At 35.7% G+C, this 20,909-nt stretch overlaps 1 protein-coding gene, 1 long non-coding RNA gene and 1 other non-coding gene across 6 annotated transcripts in view; 2 read left to right on the top strand and 1 right to left on the bottom strand.

Moving 5' to 3' along the window:
• Positions 1–20,909, bottom strand: part of LOC138697839 (atrial natriuretic peptide receptor 1-like) — a 2,249,689-nt gene that overhangs the window by 906,186 nt on the left and 1,322,594 nt on the right. The gene's annotated exons all lie outside the window — the stretch shown is intronic.
• LOC138697842 (uncharacterized) overlaps positions 1–20,909 on the top strand; it is a 434,418-nt gene that overhangs the window by 173,973 nt on the left and 239,536 nt on the right. The gene's annotated exons all lie outside the window — the stretch shown is intronic.
• TRNAT-GGU (transfer RNA threonine (anticodon GGU)) lies at positions 8,104–8,176 on the top strand. Its single transcript has one exon. It is a non-coding gene; the product is annotated as a tRNA-Thr (tRNA).

Genomic DNA, 20,909 nt, shown 5'->3' with positions numbered 1-20,909 from the left:
TTTTTATTTCCTATTTTATTTTATTTTTTTCCATATTCCTCTTATATTAATATAGGCCTATTATATTATATAATTTCATTGTAACTGTAGTTTTAATTTTAGTTCCTATTTTATTTTACTTTGTATATTCTCTTATATGCTTATTAATAATATATATGAACTGCAACCGAACACGAGCGCTGCTCATTCGGTCCTCAAATTTTGTTAATATTACCGTATCTCCTTTTTTATATTAATTGTATTATTTTATTTATATTTCTATAGTAGTAATTATATTCTGTATTCTGTATATTTAAACTTAAATAAATAAATAAATAAATAAATAAATAAATAAATAAATAAATCTTCATTAAACTATGGTATTCACTTAACTTTAACCTTTGCTTTCTCCGTCTTCAATAAATGGCGCTTGGCCCACTATGGCTCTGAACCCCCCTTCATATCATGCCTTCCTCCGTGGTCTTGCTGTTACTATATTAGCAGCTGGATCCGAGATTCGACAGTCGAAAATCGATCAAGAGAGATAAAATCATTCCTATAGAACGGATATAAAGCTGGGACATCCATGTCGTAAATTAATGGCACGTAAAATAGTCTTACCCCAACTCTGATTAAAGACTCCACGCAAAATTTCTAAGTCATTTCTTTCTCAAGCTGATTTATCACGCTGAAAAACCTCTGCAGCTGAAAGCTAAGTAAAATAAAATGCCACTGCCACTATCACTACTTTCAACGAGGTTCGCACATGTACGTTGTCTTTCATTTTGCCTTACGATGTCCCTTGTTACCATATTGATCACGTCCTACTTAGTACAAGTGACCTAACATGTTTTGAACAAGATCGTGGCCCACAGAACCCCCTACCCAAAAGGATTAAGGACACACTATAGAGGTAGCTACAAACTTGCTGCAGTCTACAGATTTAATTCCCTTCAAATCCTCAGGATCGAAATAACAGTTCTCAAGGTGCTTATAACTGAATCTATCCACCTCAGAACATTGGAATACGATTTCATGACAAAGTTTCTTCCCCTACCCGCATCGCCATAGACGATTTGTAAGAAGGGTTTTTTTTAGTAAGCATAATGCAATTCGATAAAAGAAAACTGAAAAACCTTCGCACAGTTATCGATGTACAGAACGTTTCATAAGTCATGATAAAAATTTAACAATGAGCATTACATACTAATTGGAACAAAAAGTTTCAGTCATTATGTTTTCAAATGAGCCGTTTGTGAGATTGTAAATTTTCTGGTCTCCATTATAAGATATTTACCAAATTTGTCATCTTACGACTCGTTCTGACGTCGTTCTACATAAAGATTTGCATCATAGTAAAGCTATGCACCTGTCATCATCTCATTAAGAGGCTGTTAGGGTTAAAACTACTTTTATTAAATTAAAATTATAATAACAGAGGTTTATAATACCGAAATTATAATGAAATCGTATACTTCGTGTAAAGACTGTGGAAGCGAACCCCCATAAATATAGAAACGGAGGTCTGCAATGAAATTAAGATGCATATGGAAGACGTTAAAGAATAACAAAGAATTTACAAATCTGTTTGCAGATAACTCTTTACGTACAGTGGCCTGTCAACTTCCCTGTCATCATCTTCAAACCACTTCTTGTTACAATTTATGTAGTCGCCAGGAGTAAGGCTATGACGGTTTTTGTGAGGTCGGGTTGCAGAATGTTGTGATAACCAGATGGCCTCCACCGTTACAAGGATTTGTATAAGCTCTACCACGACGATGCCAGCGACAGGGTTTTGTCTTTCTTATACTTGCATAAAGAATGAGTATCAACGGCCTCTATCACGCCTCGAGTGCAAATGTAAGAAACTTCTCTACTGAAGGATGGATAGAACAGTGAAAAATTCTCTCCGGCACCGAGACCCGAACCCGGGTTTTCAGCTCTACGTGCTAACGCAATCCCTCTCAGTTTAAGTTCTACCTCTCAGTTTTCCTTTGGTGCCCTATCCTTATGTAGCCTACTGTGTCACAGAATATGAGATAGTGGCACAATGTGCAACGCACTATGTAGGCCTAAAGAGGTGCACTCATTACGAATGACTAAGTGGCCGGGATCCGACGGATGAGCGCCGTCTTCAAGCACTAAGGTGCTATTCATAGATATTTCGCTAGCGCGCGCTACGAGAGTGCTAAACTATCCCCGGCTATCGACTGGTCATATCATATCATATCATATCATATCATATCATATCATATCATATCATATCATACCATATCATATCATGTATATCGCTAATACTGGTTTATGATACGAGAAACGTTAGTTCGCTGATCATTCGCCTGAAGCCCGCGCTAAGAATGTCTGTAAATACGGACTTAAGTGATTTCTTACGCATATCCAATGTAAGTAATAAGTAATAAGTTGTTCAGTCACACAAACAGTAACAACTCTTAGCTGGAATCAAAGGTACACTATCTACCAAAAAGTAATTGGGTACTGTTTTTGCCCCTTTAGAACCTCGTGGTACCACCTCTTGTTGCTATAACAGCAGCTACCCTGTCAGGCATGCTTTCCACTAGTTTGTGTAGGATATCCACTGGAATGCGTCGCCATTCCTCTTGCAACATGCCACTCAGTTGGACAATGGAAGTTGGCCCCATGTTTCAGCGGCTGCTATGCAGTGGTATGCAGACAATAATGTTCACCGGTTGGACTGACCTGCACAGAGTCTTGATCTCAATCCCATTGAGCACCTTTGGAACGATTTGGACCGGCGATTGAGGTCTCGGGAAATGCGGCCAACTTCCATTGTCCAACTGAGTGCCATGTTGCAAGAGGAATGGCGACGCATTCCAGTGGATATCCTACACAAACTAGTGGAGAACATGCCTGACAGGGTGGCTGCTGTTATAGCAACAAGAGGTGGTACCACGAGGTTCTGAAGGGGCAAAAACAGTGCCCAATTACTTTTTGGTAGATAGCGTATTATTGACATATTTATACGCATTATTTTAGAGCCTGAACAGGATTTCTCAGGTTTCAAAATACCCTGCGTATATTACATAAAAAAACTTTATGGAATGTTAGGATATGCTACGAAATATCATACTTCTTTAGCTATACACCGCAAACAATTCATACTTCATTGAACATACAAAGCATTATTAGCAAATTACATGTAAAATTAATGAAAAAAATCACCATAAAGCTACCAGCCCTCTGATCGAAATCGATTCAATACATCACGATTTGTAACCTATTTCTTACGCAAACATATTAACTAATGTTGTTTGGGACCATTTGCCTATTATTGTCATCAGAAGGTTGGTAATCTGACTGAAAAGAGATGACTATGGATACTAACTATTAATTAATCGAAATTGGATGTAGGATTACCTCTTGCTTGTAAACAACGTTATTTGTACCGCAATTCCATTATTTGATGTTCAACACAATCATAATAATGCTGTTAAAAGCACAGAGTCACCGGATTATGAGCTAAATCCACAGAATGCCAAACAGCAGTAAAATGTACAATACGAGAATGGCTTCCTCTTCAATTTAAGAACTATACTGAGGATTATAGGATTAACTTTATACCACGAGTTATCTCTTGTAAAAGAACAAAACTAACCTAGTGGTCAATACGTTAAAGAAAAAGCGGTCAGATTTAGCTGGAGTGAAGCAACTGATTCCACTATTACGTTGTTTATTGCAGAAAATATTCTTAATGGACTAGTAATCCGTGTATGCACAGTGTATAATAAATGTATTCAATATGTTTTGAGAAAGTGAATTTTCGTTGAATTCTTCACTCTATTTCGCATTTGAGATACATCTTAAAATTGAGTAATTAAATTAGATAATTGTAGAATTTTGCTTTAAATTAATTTTTTTTTTAAATTCCGCAATGGATAATTTTATTTTGTAAGGAATTCACAGAAATATTTACTTTTAAAATAGTATATGCAGGTAATATTTATAAAGAAATTACTTATTTTTGGCGCCATAAAATTAATTAGAAACGTTTATATATTGACTGAAGAATAGGGAAACATATGCACGTATTAACACCACAATTTTTCGTAACCCAATACCAACACCTCTTACAGAGTTTCGATGTTCGAACTTTAAAAGTGTAAACATAACAGCACAAAAGATTACAATATTTCAGAGAACATTGGAATATTTAACACTTTATTAATATATTTTGCCATCCCTTGTTTAAGAAATGGGCAGGTAATTCCTGGGCTTAAGTAATTTTTTTCTGGGGAATGCTGGACCTTGCCAAGTTTATTTTAACATCGAAATTCGTCTTTTTTCGAAAAAAAAACAACCATAGTCCAAAAACATAAGTTTTCAGGAGGAACAAAAAGCTATCTGGCATAGGTGTTACTGACATTTCAAGTATGAAATTCATCATATAATTTCTTGAAGTGTTGTAGAAACTTGGGACAACTGAAGTTCATTTATAACTTGAATTGCCTCATATTTACATATGTAAATATAGATAACTATGGACAAGAGAATATAATGTTTTAATTTCGCTGACAGAGTGAAGACCATAACGCATTCTCTCCCACTCAACCTGCCTTAATCAATACAATAGAGACATACATATTTAAATTATGAATATTTGGAAAACACTAAAGATTCTCTAGAAAATATTCTTCAGTTAAATTTTAACGAGTAGTATTGGCCTATGTTTATTTAATTTGAGATAAAGTCTATACGAAAAAGTAATATCTCAATATATGAGCTGAAGTAATTCAAATCAGTCTATATGCAATATATAAAGAATTATAATTAAGTTGAGATAGCTACGTTGGTTTTAAGAAAAAACACTCAGTTGTGGCTGAAGTGTGTCTTTCCTTTAAGCTTCTTCTTATTTACTATATTCTGTTTCTTCTCTTTCCGTTGCTAACGTTTCTTCCATGGGGTTACTTCTGAAGCTAAAGATAACTCCATAACTAATCAAATTCACGTGCCAAAGTATTTTTCTCTGAGTTGGCTTTTCCAATCTACTACAATCTACCAACCTACTGCAGTTTAAAATTGTATGGATATATGTTTCAATATGATATGAATGGATTGTAAATTTTACCATCGTCCTGGCGGGACAATGACTTTTCACAAAATAATTTTGGACTATGGTTGTACTCAGACTAATTGCTTCCCAAAAAGTCTTATTCTTTGTCAGAGATGTTAAAAGTATTTCTATAACAATAACTAAATACACTGTCATTTGTTTCTTAAGGGGAGAGGATGGTATTTTTTGGTGAAAAATGAGTAAATTATTTTTTTTTAATATTCTGTGATATGTGTGGAATGTATAGCGTAATATTTTGTGGGTATTTGTGCCCTTATCGGATGTTGAGTCGCCGTTTTTAAACTTCCTGCATTATGGATTTTTAAATCACTCGCCCACTTTTATTGTTTTTCCGGTAAATTAAATTTTCAAAAAAATAATTTTTCTTTAAAATACCCTTCGATATGTGTGGAATGCATTGCATAACATTTTGTGGGTATTTGTTCCCTTATCGGATGTTGAGACGTCATTTTTAAACTTCCTGCGCTATGGATTTTTAAATCACACGCCCGCTTTTATCGGTTTCCAGTAACTTCATTTTTTTTTGCTACATTGCCAGACAAAAATGGATATAATTTCTGAATTATTAAAGCTGCATGCATGAAATTTAGAACACACATTCTTTAGACTATCGGTAAACTTTTCTCTGTAACGAAATTTTGTTAACTAATTTCATTTTAAAAATACGTCCGTTTGTTTGCAAGAAAGGAAATCAGAAAATTATAGGGACTAATATAAAAATTCTGTTACAGACAGTTTGTAGAACATGCTTTTGCAAATACATTGCAAAAAATTGTTTGAATCTATTTTTAAAAACGGTTTAGATATAGCGATTTTAGTACAATCCTGCATTGGGTATATTTTTTTCAAATTTGGGCCCCCAAATAATTTTTTTTAATATTTTTATTTGGTTGAGTTGCAACAGCTATGAGCTCTCTACATACAAAAATAAATATTTTGCCAAATAGGAAAAAAGTTTAAAAAAATACCATCCTCTCCCTTTAAAAGCATCACTGCACTTTCTACTGTACATTATTTGCACATTGAGGAGAGAAGACAAAAGTATTGAAATAATAGCATTTGGTTCGCTGAGAGAAGCAACAAATATTACTAAGTTCCGCTGTTTATACTAACAATAATATTTATGTGAAGCGTCGCAGTTTTAAACTTGTCCCAAGTTGAAAATAATACGGCTATAAAATTATTTAAGTAAAGCTTTAGGATGCAGCAGTACAATAACAAAGACTCATAAATCAAAATTAAGTATCGGGAGATAAAGATTCTGACCTATAAAACAGACTATTTGATTGAAACTTCAGGAATAACAAAGAACAGATTGTAGTCGAATAAAAGATAAGTATTAAAACGTCTCCAGCATTAAATTATTCGTGAGATTTTGATCTGTCGTGAACACAATATCGGTACCAGTTCCAGTCTAATACATATTTTAATATAAACGACGAGAAGCACGCGGTAGTGTAATAAATTTAATGTTGACGGAATCAAATAAGATTACTTCCTAAAACTGTTCAAGTTCACATCTCCAATGTTAGTAGTAAATAAAAGCAGATCGCAGAAAGAAAGAAAATAATGACTTTATTCACATTGCTGGGCAATACAGGGTGTTTCCGAGGTGGTGTTACAAATTTCAGGGATGATGGGGAAGGGCACATGTATCAATTTGGGATAAGGAACCCTGGTCCGGAAATGACCGAGTCGAAAGTTACAAGCAAAAATAGTTCTGTGGAAATTACTTAAATAATTTTATTCCTCTGTATACCTTATTTATATGTATTTATCTGTACATCTAACACACACTGTATTCATCTGACGTTGTTTACGTTGTCTACTTAAACTATTCCATTCACTGCGCTGTATGAGGGATGGGGACAGGAAACTACACTAAAGCAATGCAGATAGCGTAATGTGTAACGGACATGGTCGGTCCTGATATGCACGTCTGTAGACAGCAGTGTATGTGTACAAGTTACAGTGTCCAGTCGATCAGTCCTAGTGAAATGGAGGAGTACACGAGAGCGGAATAAGCAGATCTGATTTTCGAATACAGATGAGCCAATGGGAACAGTAGACAAGCTCACAGATTATATTGGTACAAGTACCCACGTAGGATACATCCGGCCCACGATTGTTCCAAAAGTTGGGGGAAGGAGGGCACATGTTGCCAAATTATAATTCCATTTCCACAAAACTATTTTTGCTTATAACTTTCGACTCTGTCGTTTCAGTACCAGGGATCATTATCTCAAATTGATACATGTGCCCTTCGTCATCATCCCTGAAAGTTTGTAACACCACCTCGGAAACATCCTGTATATTACTCGTGTCTCTATACAAGATACATACAGTATTAACTTGACACTAATTTTAAACATTTCACTTAATTGATAGCCTAAATTACAATTTGAGGCAGATAATTTGTAGACATGTCTGCTTGAAAGCAATAGGAAATGGTACTTAAACATATAAGTCACGTCACTGATCTATATTTACTTACAAATGTGACTTTTAGAGAACCCGGAGGTTCATTGCCTCCCTCACATAAGCCTACCATCGGTACCTATCCTTAGCAAGATTAATCCAATTAATATTAGAGGAGAAAAATTCGCTCCGGCGCCGGGAATCGAACCCGGGTCCTTGGTTCTACATACCAAGCGCTCTCACCATTGAGCTATGCCGAAGTCCAATCCACAGCACCGGATCGAACTCCCCTCCTCCAGTGTTTTTCCTTTTGTGGCCTGACTCCAATTTTGGGATGTATGTTGACATTTTCTATTAAGTCAACTGCCATTATACAAGGAGCGCACTCAGTTGAGTGACTTGGTGACCGGGATTCCACAGTAATATGCACAGTAATCTGTACAGAAATATGCACTGTTGCTAGAACAATCTACGTAACGATTATTATTTTTTGGCCCTACAGAATATATCTGTTATGGTAACAATTAACTGGGAATCAGGCCACAAAGGGAAAAACACTGGAGGAGGGGAGTTCGATCCGGTGCTGTGGATTGGACTTCGGCGTAGCTCAATGGTGAGAGCGCTTGGTAGGTAGAACCAAGGACCCGGGTTCGATCCCCGGCGCCGGAGCGAATTTTTCTCCTCTAATATTAATTGTTACCATAACAGATATATTCTACAGGACCAAAAAATAATAATCTTCATGAAGATTAATCCAATCCCCACCATCATATCTCACCTGTCCAAAATCCATTTTAATATTAACCTCTTATCTATCTCTCGGTCTTCCCAAAGGTTTTTTCTCCTCTGATCTTCCCAAAGGTTTTTTTCTCCTCTGATTTTCCCAAAGGTTTTTTCTCCTCTGATCTTCCAACTAACACTCTAAGTAAATTTCTGGATTCACCCATACGTGCTACATGTCCTGCCCATCTTAAACGTCTGGATTTAATGTTCCTAATTATGTTAAGTGATCTACCAGTGACAACTCTTAACGACAAGAGCAAAAATAAGACCAAAAAATAGGTGGAGGAATAACGTACTAGAAGATATAAAATTATTAAGGATTCAGAATTGGCTCAAAATTACACAAGCTAGAGAGAAATGGAAAGAGATCGTTGAGAAGGCCAAAACTTGGATGAAAGGTGGCTTTCAGAAATCATGACTTTACTGCTTCCAGAGTCATTAGATCTTATAGGCTCAGTTTTTCCCAGATGACTCGCCAGGGAACCCTTCTTCATAGAAGACCTATGTATGAGGCTCCCATCCACGGACAGCTCAAAGAAACTTCTACAGGAAAGGGAGAGAAAGAGAAGGGACATATGGCTGGACTTTTATACAACAGAAGCCATGACAAACAGATCCTGGACCGAATCAAACCAGAAACTCCGACACCTAGTGAACTCAATAGCGGTGCATGGATACCACCACAAAATATGCAACACCAAGTGCTTCTACGAACCCGGGAACAACTGTGTGTGTGAACTGTGCGAGCAACCGTGTGACCGTTACCACGTAACCACCTGCAAAAAACGAGTGAAATCCCTGGTAGAATTCTGTGAATAATGAACAATGTGAACAATTAGAGGGAAATCCCTGGTAGAACACTGCGAACAAACAATGTGAGCGAATAGAGTGCTAAGTGCAATGTGTGACAACTGAAATCTTATGTATCTTATGTAACTTAATTACCTTACGCACGACTTGTGCGCATTTATTCTATTATTATTAAAACTTGAATGAAGTTGTAGTGCCTTCAGATGAAGAATAATTATGTTAACTGAAGAATACAATACGTGCAGTTCTTCATTGTGTAACTTTCTCAATTCTTCTGTAACGTCATCCCCCTTAGTCCCAAATATTTTCCTAAGCACTTTATTCTCGAACACCCTTAACTTCTGTTCCTCCCTCAAAGTGGGAGTCAAAATTTCACAACCATAAGCTGCATAAAAATCGGTAATTATTTAACTATTTGATAAATTCTAATTTGCAGATTGGATGACTGAAGCTTCTCAACAGAATAATAGCAGGTATTTCGCTTATTTATTCTGCTTTTAAGTTCCTCTCTAGTGTCATTTATTTTGTTACTGTAGGTCCAAGGTATTTGAATTTTTTCACCTTCTCAAAGGATAAATTTCCAATTTTTATATTTCTATTTGGTCACGAGATATAATCCTACGTATGTAAATTATTTGCGTTCTCAGCGCAGATTTCGCACTTTCTCTGAATATTATACAGACTGGAAACTTTCTCTTTAATCAGTAATTCAAAAACTTTGGGAAGTACGGGTATATTAGCAACAGGCCTATAATTACTAGGTTCATCTTTATTTCCTTTAAAATCCACCACCCTCGGGCAAGTATGAACCAGCGAACCTTTGATCCAACGGCTAACACAATTTCCTGTAGATAACCGATGACAACTATGTGAGTGAGACAGTTTATGGATATACTCGTACATGCATACGTATTGGAAGGCTGCAGTCCGTGAAACCGCCACTCTCCACTCGCTTAAAAGCATTTCCGAGTAGTTATAAAACTTGAGACATAATGGCTTGCTCCTACAAAATGAGCAGTGCATTTCATCTTCTTTTGTTAATGCCACAATTCAGCAGTTTCATATTGTTCTTTAAAACCTCTTAAGCTGTATATTCCTACATTATGCAGCTATTACTTGTCACTAATTGTAGTCATTTTTCTACTACATGCACTGAAGAAGAGGATATGAAGTAATGCACGTCTGATCGTATGCAATGAAGCAGTAGAACTAGAAGTTAAAGTAACTTACTGTGCATAGTTATCTTGGCTCTAGTGGTTTTGCAGTTGTATATAAATGACTGGAACGTAGACCATATGTGAGTAATCTTCACTATTAAATAGCTATATAGGCATATACAGACTTCAGAATACTAAAATTTATATTAAATTCGTATTAAAAATAATGACATAGCTCTATACATTCTCATTATACAGGATGTTTCCAAGGTGATGTTACAAACTTTCAGGGATGATGGCAAAGGGCACATGTATCAATTTGAGATAATGAATCCTGGTCCTGAAATAACTGAGTCGAAAGTTATAAGCAAAAATAGTTCTGTGGAAATGGAATTGTAATTTGGCAACATGTGCCCTCCTTCCCCCAACTTTTGGAACAGTCGTGGAAAAATGGTATGGGCCGGATGTATCCTACGTGGGTACTTGTACCAATATAATCTGTGAGCTTGTCTACTGTTCCCATTGGCTCATCTGTATTCTAAAATCAGGTCTGCTTATTCCGCTCTCGTGTACTCCTCCATTTCACTAGGACTGATCGACTGGACACTGTAACTTGTACACATACACTGCTGTCTACAGACGTGCATATCAGGACCGACCATGTCCGTTACACATTACGCTATCTACATTGCTTTAGTGTAGTTTCCTGTCCCCATCCCTCAGACAGCGCACTGAATGGAATACTGTAAGTTGACAACGTAAACAACATCAGATGAATACAGTATGTGTAAGATGTACAAATAAATACACATAAATAAAGTCTACAGAGGAATAAAATTATTTTATATCCTCACAACTATTTTTGCTTGTAACTTTCGAGTCGGTCATTTGCGGACCAGGGTTCCTTATCTCAAATTGATACATGTGCCCTTCCCTATCATTCCTGAAAGTTTGTAACACCACCTCGGAAACACTCTGTATAAATCAGAGGACAAGAGCATTAAGCTCTGTCTTGTTGGAGTACATTTCACGTCTCACTTTACGCTGTGCGCTACATGAACATTTTAAGAGCACTGTAGGTGTGGAGGCTGTGGAAGGGGTAAGAATCTTGCTCAGATCTAAGGGCACACGAATGTAATGAAAATACGACTTGCTTAGTTAAATGGTGCCCAGGAGATTAATATATAACTCGAACTGTAAAACGTAAGCATTCAAGTTAACCCAGACAGTAAACTTAATATAATTAACTGTAAAGAAACTTCTGAAGTTTTATAATGGATAAGCTAATAAGTAGAATTTAATTATAATAATAACGCTCTTTTTAGAAAGAAACTGAGACATTCTTTTATTACAGCAGGCAAAATCTAAGGATGTAGCATATATATATATATATATATATACACATACATACACACATACATATATATTGTTGTTTAGACAACAGTCCAAAGACAGGTCTGAACCTAAAAAGTGATACTAACGAGGCACCACTTATGAGGCAAGTAGGCAAGGCAATAATGGGGTAGGGTGTTCAGTTCATTTGCCGAGTAACTACATATTACACTAATCGGACTTCAGATGTATACAAAAATTGTATTGTTCTTCTTCTGACTCATATTGTTAAGTGATATGTACTTCCTGATAATAAATGTACAATATATACATATAATATATAAGACAGTTCCTCAAAATTCATATGAAATTAATGGTGTGAAGTTACCTAGAGTAGAATCATTTAAGGATTTGGGTATTTATTTTACACACAACTTATGTTTTAAAATGCACTTAAATCATGTGGTAATTGATGCATATAGAAAATTAGGATTTATAATCAGAAATACAAAAGAATTAAAAAATATAAATACTATTGATATTCTCTATAAAACTATGGTTAGAAGTAAGCTAGAGTATGCGTCTGTAATATGGTCACCTCAGTTCCAGTCCCATCAGATGCAAATAGAAAGGATACAGAAAAGATTTTTACGTTATTTATATTTTAAAAAATATCACGTATCGTCTTATGACAAGCAAATTTCATATAATCAGTTACTTTTTGAATTTAATTATAAAACTTTAAAATCTCGACGATTAATAAATAGCCAAATTTTACTCTATAAGACTGTTAATGGTATATTGAATAACTGTGATTTTCTTAAATTGCTTCAGTTCAATGTAAAAAGAACAGAATTACGTCATAGGCAACCTTTTATTATTCCTATTCCTAGAACTGTTTTCTTCCAGAACTCTCCATTGTTTGTTATGTGCAGGGAACGGATTTATATGGACTAAAAATATATGAAATATGTAAATATATATGTAGTTATTTTTACCAAAATATGGAATTAAATATGGATTTTTACCAAAATATGGAATTAAACATGGACTTAAAATTATAAAAAATTGACTATGTACGTTAAATATTGGTACATTTTAATCAAACTAAACAAAAAATATAATGGACGTACCTTATCTTCCAATGTAGTGTCAACAAAACACAATTTTTATTGTCTGTTACCATAACAATAGGTTACAAACATTTCTTTCAAGTGCTGAAAAGTGAATCTTCTTCTATTGTCTCTGAGGATAGATTTATACTGACTAAAAGAGCGTTCGACGTCACAAGAAGTAACTGGTACATAATTCAATTTCACAATGTCTGCTGGGGATAAGTCCAAGTTAATCTTCACTGTTGATTCACCACTCATCACAGCAACAACCTTTTGTAGTTCTTCATATCCAGGGTTTTTTGAAAGTACAGTGTCCACCTTAGCTCTTACTGCATCTGCAACTTTACCTCTACCACGATTCAGTTGTTCCACAGTACTATTTATAATTTCAAAACTTTCAGATAGTGAAAGGTGCCTATTTTGGAGACTTTTGAGCGTTTTTATGATGCATGAAAATGTATGCTGAATGTGAGCTAAGTCATTCTTCACACTTATGTCACAGGTAACTGTTTTCGCAGTATCAATTGAGACTGCATCTTCAGAGTCCAATGCAAGGAGAACATTGTTAATAGAGTCTATATGTTCGGCATAATATTCAACTGCTTCTAGCCATGTACCCCATCTAGTTAAAATTGGCTTTGGTGGCAATGGAATTTCAGGGTACATTTCTTTCAACACGTTAACTCTACTGGGAGCTTTGAGAAATACTTTTTTCACTGATGAAATCAACAAATCTACTTTAGGGAAATTGTCTCTGACCACTTCTGCCACACGATGAAATGCATGCGCCACACAAGTAAAATGAGTCAATTTAGGATATACAACAGATAATGCTTGTCCAGCTTTGACCATATAAGGGGCAGCATCGCTAATAAAGAATAACACATTATCGTACATAATACCCTTTGGCCACAGGATACCCATAGCTTCGTTGAACAGTTTAACTATAGTTTTGTTATTGCACTTTTCTAGAACATCACAATGTAAAAGAATTCGTTCAGAATATTGTTCACTTAACAAACCGATAACTACATTACCAACAAGTCTACCTTCTTTGTCGGGAGTCTCATCAATGGAAACCCAAATTGAACTATCTTTAATTTCATCTCTTATCTTCTGTATTGTCTCATCGTAGATGGATGGAGCATACGTCTTCCTAAGTGTTGACTCATCCGGGATTGTATGTTGAGTATATTTTTCAAGGAATTCCCTGAAGACCTTATTCTTTAGTTTGTAGAGAGGAATATCAGCAGAGATGAGAGAACGGCACAGGTCGATGTTAAACTCAGATCTTACATTCGATGTTGTTGGTTGTGTTAAAAACAATTGTCTCTGCTTGGAATTTAGTTGTTTGTTGGCCTGATGTTTACTAGTTGTAATGTGTTGTTGCACCAGGAACTTTTGTGTAGATGATACTGCACACTGACACAAATTACAAAATAATATTTTATTGTCAGTTGATAAACCATCTTCTTTAAATTCTGAAATGTAACTTGTTAGTTTTGATTTTAAATTGACTGAATGACGTACTTTTGGCATATTTACCGTCTTTATAGTATGATTTACAAAACTGAACCTATGTGTACTCTGACTGGCATTTAACTGTTGAGCTGCACAACTGAAGTCTGTTAAAAATTTTAAATTAAATTAATACAGTTTTGTAACTTACTTTCCCATTGTTGATAGGACTGCTAATTTTCAAATAACTCTGATGTTAAAGGGATTACTGAACATGTGTTTAAATCTCTATTGTTGAAATGTATTTTTAAAAGTTAATGGAATTTTGTTTTGTTTTATTGTTAAACCTAATATAATATGGACTGTTTTATATGAAATATGGAAAATATATGGAAATTAACGAAAATATGTACTAAACTCTAAAATATGGAAAAATATGGAAAATAAAAGTAGGATTTTTCAACCCTACACATTGTGAAACATAAAGATAATGCAAAATATAAATTATATTAGCTTTATAAGTAAATATGTATTTACATATAAATCCTTTCCCTGGTTATGTGTAATACTTACAACTCTCTGTCTTTAAACTGTGATTCTCAATTGGATTTCAGTTTAACAATTGAAAAATTTCATACAATATTAAAAAGCATTGTATTTCCTTAGATATTTAAATTATGAAGAAGTGTTTTATAATGTTTTTACTCAAGTTTTTTAAATAATTTTGCATCATTATATTGACATTTGGCACTATATTAACTGTAATATTATAATATTCTAGCATCTATTACCATCATGTATTTTCTTTCTTTTGTTTGTGTTGTTTGTTTTGTTGTTTTTTTTTCTCTCTCTTATTATGTATTTTGTGTATACATCTGTGTAAGCCACCTGTAATTGGAAGCATGCTTCTGTTGGTGGTGGATTTAAAAAATAAATAAATAAATAAATAAATAAATAAATAAATAAATAAATAAATAAATAAATAAAGAAAATAAATACAGTACGTATTGTGACAGCGACGTGAGAATCGAACTCACGACCAGCGTCCCGGATGAAAGCAGATCGCACAGGCTCCACGGAACATTGAGTGACGTCGCGCGGTGGAGAGAAGAGAGAGGGTGTATTACGTCACGCGACGAGTTTGCGAGCGCATCTGGTGCTGGTAGAGAGGAGAGGGCCCTGGATTTCTCTGGAATGCCATCTCTAGAGACGGGTCGAACTTTCGAGGCTACGTCGCTGTAGTTATAAATTACGGTCGCGAAGGAACGACAGCAGTTTCAGTTTCAGTTTTCAGAGTTTACAGTTATTCAGTCAGTGAGAAAGCCAGAGCAAGCAAGCCAGCCGGAGTTCGACTCGAGTGTGCGTCCGCATCTGCGTCAGCATCCGAAGGCCTGAGTTCGAGTGCAGTGGACCGCAGTTGGAGGGACCTGAGTTCGAGTGCAGTGGACCGCAGTTCGAGGGACCCGAGTTCGAGTACAGTGAACTGTCTCTGAAGGTCTGTGGTTCGAGATACTGTGAACTCGAGTGACTGAGATAGAAGAACTGTGAACTGAGAACTGGTAGTTCTGATTTGTAAATAGTGCTTTGTAAATATTAGTTAAGATTAACAGTTCATTGTTGTGCGTAATAATCCAAGTAAACTGTCATTGTCGTCGGTGGAGTGCTATAACGAATACTTTGTTGAGTGAAGATCCAATTGTTGACGAGAGCGTTTAAGGTGAATTGTAGAAAGGAATTATTGTTGTGACGAATAAATTACATTGTTGTAACTAATAAAATTACAGTATTATTCATAATTAAGGGAGAAAGAATATTTTCTTTGTTAAATCAAACAAGAAATAAAATCATTGTCGTTTCGGAATTAAAATAAACATTTTTCTCTTCCATGAAACAAACATTAACACAACAAATTATCTTTATTGCGATAATTTTCTGGATTTTTAATTCTAATTTTTGGAACCACTTTTCCGATGTTCCGATCCAGTGACTGGGCGATATTTAGCCTGAGACTGTGCCTCAAGTTTGTGCCTGACAATGAATTTCTATATTTTGATTTCGCTTCTTTCATTAGAGAAAACAGTTGTTCGCACATATAGGCTTACGTTTATCCAAATATACACAACATAGCCTGCGTACGGCAAGTATAAGCAGTCTTTCGAATCTAGTATGAGAAAAATCACAGTAAAAACCACTTAACCTATTTCTACTGTTATATTTACCTTTCAACAAGTCGTCATACTGAAATTCTAATAATTTCATTCGATGCACTATAGGAATGTTTTTTGCTTTTGACCTTAATACGTTTCGCATAAAGATTTTCCTTGTGTAGAATATTTAGCTCCTTTATCAAACAGGAACAGATTTCTTCACAATGCCTCTACACTGAATTCCCCGTATTGTACAGCAAACTACTACACTTGCACTTCAGGGGCGGCCCGTCCTTATGTGCTATAGTGCTACAGCACAATAATAATTTTTCTCAAATAATGTATTTGTAATACCAAAGTATTTGATCTGTCATTTGACAATTTCCCGTGGTTATGTTCATGACGCGTTATAAAGTGTTTAGTTTTCGCTCTTCGCTCTTTGGTGCCTCAGGGGGTTCGTTGTGCCACTCAAAACTCCACATGAGAATGTAGACAGTTATGCGCATGTGCGAAGCTGAAATCACTGCTCTGATTGGCTATTTTTACGCAGGAAAGTGCTGTAGTCAGCTTCAGCACTACACAACTTGGAGATTGCAAAAGTAAAGCGTAACGAAAGAATGCTTGTTATGAAGGAACTCGGAACTATTTACAATGTATTTGGTAATTCAAGTGTCCGACTGCTGCTGCCATCTGCCTGTTGAAGTTGCTGTCAACAGCTATACTGTGCTGAATAAAAGAGTGTCCCAGATACAACTTGGATTTCTATACGGAAGACCTGACTTCCGAAATATAGATGGCTGTTCAATTGTTACAATACATAGTCTCCAACAATTAACAGGATCCATTCTGTGAAGTAACGAAGTTGTTAAATATTTTGGTTACAACACCAATGACCACTGCTGAGCCAGAAAGATGTTTTTCTTGCTTGAAACCAATAAAAAAGTTTTTAAGGAACACTTTGTCTCAGAATCGTCTCACTGCTCTTGCAATACTGTCAATAGAAAAGAGTATGATGTCCAAGATGGAGGGGTTTAACACCAGAGTAAATGACAAGTTCTGCAGTACGAAAGAAAGTCGTATGGACTTCATATTTCATCACTAGGCGAGACTCAAATTAAGATAAATACATACAAGTGTAGGCCTATACAGTAGGCCGATATATAGATTGTAACACACTCATTATTTTTACCACCAGCCGCTACTGTTACACTTACACGTGACTGACTACGGAAGTCTCGTACTCGCTGCAAACATGATACAACTTAAATATGTAAATTATTTTCTTATGTACTTTTTAATGAAATATGGGACTTTTACTCGTAGCAAGTCAAGAATTTATTATTTGTAAACCCATTTCCTTTTTCTTAAAAGGAATTTTAACTAGGAATAAGCTCCGAAGGCATCTAAACTAGAAGATAATTCGATGAAGGCTTATAAATATTCAAGGCAGACTACGAACGTTGAAAGGACTAATGACTTCATTTCTTAACTGTGTTTGCAACAACACGAAGATAAACTTATAATATAAATTATACACTTCGCAAACGTTTTAAGCTTTAATATTTGGTTCTAAATGATACGGTTAACAAAATTGTAATCCGTTATAACGGAAGTCATAAGACTATTGATTAGAACTTTACACTCTGTTAGAGAATTTTAATATCTAAGGTGTTAGCACTTTGGCATACAGATATGAAGGGTACATGGGAAAAACGAACAATGCCACAATATTGTTAAGGGTGATGTCATTATCTAATTCAAAGTATTACTACAAACTGTAGTGTTATTTTTACTAAAAGTGGTAAAGGAGAATTAAAACCACGGATACACTCATCATTTCCTTCATTTCAAGTAGAAACATGAATAAATTTTGGAGTAATATACTGAAATAGATCATTATCTCACCTTTAATGGAAATGTGACATTGTTCGTTTTTCCCGTGTACCCTTCATATGGGATTTCCTAATTAATACAACTTATACAAAATTACATCTTTTGTACCTTATGAAATGAAGGTGGTAATGCCGGTGAAGTGAGTCCGGGTCCCAGCACCGATAGTTACCCAGCATTAGCTCATATTGGGTTGAGGGAAACTCCGGAAAATCTTCATCCAGATAACACGCCCCGGTCGGGATTCGAACCAGGACCACTTGGTTTCGCGGTCAGACACGCTAACCGTTAAGGCTGGTCCACAATAAACCGGGAACGTAAACGTCAACGAGAACGAAAATATTGTTAAAATAAGTGTCACATTGAAAACTAACTTTCACGTTCCCGGCCTCCGGAAAGTTTCTCGTTAATTGTGAATGATCACATTTAAATACATTTTAGTAGCAATATTTTCGTTCTCGTTCTCGTTATCGTCGTTTTCGTTTTCGTTATTGTGGACTAGTCTTTACTCCACAGGTGTGGACCCGCGGACTGATGGGCCGAGCTCGCTATAATTAGGTTAGATTACCTCTGTTAAAATTATTAAATTATTGTTTATTTAACGACGCTCGCAACTGCCGAGGTTATATCAGCGTCAACGGTGTGTCGGAATTTAAGCACACTTAAATGGCATCGACCTTGCCGAGATCGAACCCATAACCTCGAACATAGAAGGCCAGCGCTATGCCGACTGCGCTACCCAGAGCGACTAGGTTACCTTTGGAAGAGGGAAATATAGGTGGTGGGGTAGCTATGTTTTAAAAAAATCGCTAGCCGACCAATTCATCTAGGCCTTAGTTAAAACGTTATTCCTTACTAAAGGAAAGTATTTTCCATTGCTCGACAAACGCATTACATATTTCTCGCTGTAGTGTGTTACGGGCCTAACGCACGTATTATGTCGTTTTATCAATTCATGTTTTAAATGGAGTTATTTTGCCGCAGTTCGAGGATTTCATACCCATAATAGTGTATTAAATGTTGGGTCATGTAAGCCTATATCACTTCTTTCCAGAAGTTTCTGGAGTTTGATTCGGCTATGAAAACAAAGGAATTATGAAGGCCATTGTTACAGTTGTTACAGCAACTTAATTTTTGTGCGAGATCGTGCGTATTTGCTTGTTTTCCGCACAGAACCAATACACGGTAAGTGTGAAATACCACATTCAGTATTCCCAACGTAACACACATAACAATTTCCCTCTTCTTACCGCTTAAGCGCGACATTCATTTTACTGCTTTAGGCTTTTAACATATTACTTTTAGAGACGTTTAATATAGTAATAATTATAAATTGGAAACTTACCACTGTAATTTCTTCTAAATTGCACTGTTAATTATTGTTTTTAAATATTTGCAAAAATTAAGTAAAGTCTACTACTCCACGAAACTTATTGCATTCCTGATACAAGTAACATTAAGGAAGCCGTGAAAAAATCAACAATATTCCAGATGCCGATGTTATTACTGCAATATGTTACATAAATAATATTGTTAAAATATTAAAATGAAAAATAAATCATTACATAACCTTACCGTTTGTTTTAAGTTCGCATTTATAGACTGGGGGGGGGGGAGACAGACGTATATCACGGCCTGCTGGAGTATGGTAAACACAGAAAACATTTTATAGCAACAATGTTGAAGAAAGATATTTTGGTTTTCCGAAGATGCTGTCATTAAACAGAAACCAAGATGGAGATTTCATTGCAACTAATTAGAAATTCGTCTTTCAGGTATGTAATAAACGATCTTCGCACATAATAATGTACGATACACGAGCGGTATGTTTGTTTTCATGTTCTCGGAAATTAAAAAAGCTCAACTACGTTTCGCTTTTTCAATCTTTTCCTCGACCATGAAAACGTCAACATACCGCTCTTGTAACGTATATTACTATTACATGGAACATTGAAGCCATGGAAAAGAACCAATTTGAAAGAGCTCGTTCTACATTTGTAGTTATATTTATGTGCAACATGAATATACAGAGATAAAAACATTTTGTTTCACAAACAAGAATAATGAATTAACAGGCTTTCAAAGGGTTTAAATTGGCATTACATTCAAACAAGTGTTTCATACAAACTCGTTAGTATGGCAAGTGTACGTTTATATTAAAATGGGATTAAATTGACATTATATTCAATCGTTTTAAACAAACTCGCTGCGGGTATTATGCCGACTGCTGCTTACACTCTACTAGGGATAATATAAATAAATAATGTACTACAACGTGTTCAATGTTACATGACCGCTAAGCGCTAGTGTCGCCACTGTCGTTTACAAAACATCGCAGGCGATTGCGGAGCGCGGGACAATGAGGGAATCAAAGCATTAGTGGAGGGGGATGACGCACTCTACTAGTTCTTGGAATCCACACCGGTCAATTTACAACGGTATTTGGTATTTCACTCATATAAATATTTTAAACAAAACATGTTATTATGGCAATGTATGCTTCTGTTATGCCGCAGGGCTAAAGAGCGCCCTGTAGCATGATTTCCTGTGGAGTATTAAATTTGAAACAGTAACAGTGTCAGCGGAATACATGGTCTTAAGACGCGCAATGCAATCCCAGCTTGCGAAGTAAACAGATGCTTAGCTAGCGTTATAGAGTTTGTCGCGCGTGTGGTAAATCACTGGCTACGAAAAAAGTATTCCTACGCCA

Source organism: Periplaneta americana, chromosome 4, assembly GCF_040183065.1.
Source record: "Periplaneta americana isolate PAMFEO1 chromosome 4, P.americana_PAMFEO1_priV1, whole genome shotgun sequence".
Taxonomy (NCBI): Eukaryota; Metazoa; Arthropoda; class Insecta; order Blattodea; family Blattidae; genus Periplaneta; species Periplaneta americana.
Note: the sequence above shows the minus strand (reverse complement) of the source record. Positions and strands in the feature narration are given on the sequence as shown.